Below are 3,310 nucleotides of genomic sequence, written 5' to 3'. Positions count from 1 at the left end.
CTCTGTGATTTTTAACGATAGGCAAAAAGTGGGTTGTTTGGCTCGTGTAAATATCCAACCACTTGAGAAATTGATTTTTTCCACTCCTTGAATTTTTTGAATCCTATAGGTCCACTTGCATCCTCAACATGTTTCTTGCATGCATATCCACCACATTTAAAGCATGTTAGGATCAGTTAGACGTCTCTTTCCTATAAAATTCCACCATGCTTATTATTAGGGGTAGTACTAGTGGAATTTCCCAAACATGGACACCAAAACCTTGGAGTTCATTTTTAGTTCGTGAAATGATTTTCTATTTTTTTTTTTGCATACATGAACTGTTAAATTTTCAATTTGATATGCCTTATATCTTTTTCGTTTACGAGAAAAATGGGAGAATGAAAACTCAAGTTTGGATCTGAAAACAAATTTGTGCATCCTAGGTGGAAATGCACAAATGCTAAGAGAGATAGTTCCGAAAAGTATCTGTGATTTTTAAGGAAAGACAAAAAGTGGGTTGTTTGGCTCTGGTAAATATCCAACCACTTGAGAATTTGATTTGTTCCACACGTTGAAATTTTTGTATCATTAGGTCCAATTGCATCCTCAACATGTTTCTAGCATGCATATCCACCACATTTAAAGCATGGTAGGATCAGTTAGAAGAACCTTTCCGATAAAATTCCCCCATGCTTATTATTAGGGATTGTACTAGTGGAATTTCCCAAACATGGATAACAAAACCTTGGAGTTCATTTTTAGTGCCTGAAATAATTTTAAAATTTTTTTTGCATACATGAACTCTAAAATTTTCATTTCGTTATGCCTTATATCTTTTTTCTTTACGACAAAAAGTGGAGGGTAAAAACTTAATTTTGGATCTGAAAAAGAATTTGAGCATCAAAGATGGTAATACACAAATGCTCAGAGAGATAGTTCCTAAAAGTATCTGTGATTTTTAAGGATAGGCAAAAAGTGGGTTCTTTGGCTCTTGTAAATATCCAACCACTTGAGAATTTGATTTTTTCCACTCCTTGAAATCTTTGGATCGTTAGGTCCACTTGCATCCTCAACATGTTTCTGGCATCCATATCCACCACATTTAAAGCACGGTAGGATCAGTTAAAAGTCCCTTTCCTATAAAATTCCACCAAGCTTATTATTAGGGGTTGTACTAGTGGAATCTCCCAAAAATGGATAAAAAATCCTTGGAGTTCCTTTTTAGTGCGTGAAATAATTTTCAAATTTTTTGTTGCGTACTTGAACTCTAAAATTTTCATTTTTTTATGCCTTATATCTCTTTTGTTTTTGAGAAAAATGCGAGAGTGATAACTCATGTTTCGATTTGAAAACAACTTTGATCATCCAAGATGGAAATGAACAAATGCTGAGAGAGACAGTTCCAAAAAGTCTCTGTGATTTTTAAGGATAGGCAAAAAGTGGGTTGTTTGGCTCTGGTAAACATCCAACCACTTGAGAATTTGATTTTTTCCACTCCTTGAAGTTTTTGGATCATTAGGTCCACTTGCATCCTCAATAAGTTTCTGGCATATATATCGACCACATTTAAAGCATGTTAGGATCAGTTAGAAGTCCTTTTCCTATAAAATTCCAGCAAGCTTAATATTAGGGGTTGTACTAGTGGAAATTCCCAAACATGGATAACAAAACCTTGGAGTTCATTTTTAGTGTGTGTAATAATTTTCAATTTTTTTTTGCAAACATAAACTCTGAAGTTTTCATTTTGTTATGCCTTTTATCTTTTTTGTTTACAAGAAAAATGGGAGAGTGAAAACTCAAGTTTGGATCTGAATACAAATTTGAGCATCCATGATAGAAATGCAAAAATGATGAGAGAGATAGTCCCAAAAAGTATTTGTGAATTTTAACGATTGGCGAAAAGAGGGTTGTTCGGCTCTGGTAAATATCGAACCACTTGAGAATTTGATTTTTTCCACACCTTGAAATTTTTGGTTCTTTAGGTCCACTTGCATCCTCAACATGTTTATGGTATGCATATCCAACACATTTAAAGCATGTTAGGATCTGTTAAAAGTCCTTTTCCTAAAAAATTCCACCAAGTTTATTATTAGGGTTTGTACTAGTGGAATTTCCCAAACATGGATAACAAAACCTTGGAGTTCATTTTTAGTGTGTGAAATAATTTTCTAATTTTTTTTGCATAGATGAACTCTAAAATTTTCATTTTATTATGCCTTATATCTTTTTTGTTTACGAGAAAATCTGGAGAGGAAAACTCAAGTATTGATCTGAAAACAAATTTGAGCATCCAAGATGAAAATGGACAAATGCTAAGAGAGATAGTTCCAAAAAGTATCTGTGATTTTTAAGGATAGGCAAAAAGTGGGTTGTTTGGCTGTGGTGAATATCCAACCACTTGAGAATTTGTTTTTTTCCAGTCCTTGAAATTTTTGGATCATTAGGTCCACTTGAATCCTCAACATGTTTCTGGCATGCATATCAACCACATTTAAAGCATGTTAGGATCAGTTAGATGTCCCTTTCCTATAAAATTCCACCAAGCTTATTATTAGGGGTTGTACTAGTGGAATCTCCCAAAAATGGATAAAAAATCCTTGGAGTTCCTTTTTAGTGCGTGAAATAATTTTCAAATTTTTTGTTGCGTACTTGAACTCTAAAATTTTCATTTTTTTATGCCTTATATCTTTTTTGTTTACGAGAAAAATGGAAGATTGAAAACTCAAATTTGGATCTAAAAACAAATATGAGCATCCAAGATGGAAATGCACCAATGCTGAGAGAGATAGTTCCAAAAAGTATTTGTGATTTTTAAGGAAAGGCAAAAAGTGGGTTGTTTGGTTCCAGTAAATATCCAACCACTTGAGAATTTGATTTTTTCCACACGATGAAATTTTTGCATCATTTGGTCCACTTGCAACCTCAACATGTTTCTGGCACGCATATCCACCACATTTAACACATGTTAGGATCAGTAAGAAGTCCCTTTCCTATAAAATTCAACCAAGCTTATTATTAGGGGTTGTACTAGTGGAATTTCCCAAACATGGACACCGAAACCTTGGAGTTAGTGCGTGAAATAATTTTCTAATTTTTTGTGCATGCATGAACTCTTAAATTTTCATCTTGTTATGCCTTATACCTTTTTTGTTGATGAGAAATTTGGGTGACTTAAAACTCAAGTGTGGATCTGAAAAAAAATTTGAGCATCCAAGATGGAAATGCACAAATGCTGAGAGAGATAGCTCCAAAAAGTATCTGTGATTTTATAGGATAGGCAAAAAGTGGGTTGTTTTGCTCTTGTAAATATCCAACCTCTTGAGAATTT

The sequence above is a fragment of the Aristolochia californica genome, unplaced genomic scaffold, assembly GCF_029961685.1.
Source record: "Aristolochia californica isolate CCGP_79_NKW_82.1479 unplaced genomic scaffold, dmAriCali1.0.hap1 SCAF_16, whole genome shotgun sequence".
Classification (NCBI taxonomy): Eukaryota; Viridiplantae; Streptophyta; class Magnoliopsida; order Piperales; family Aristolochiaceae; genus Aristolochia; species Aristolochia californica.
Note: the sequence above shows the minus strand (reverse complement) of the source record.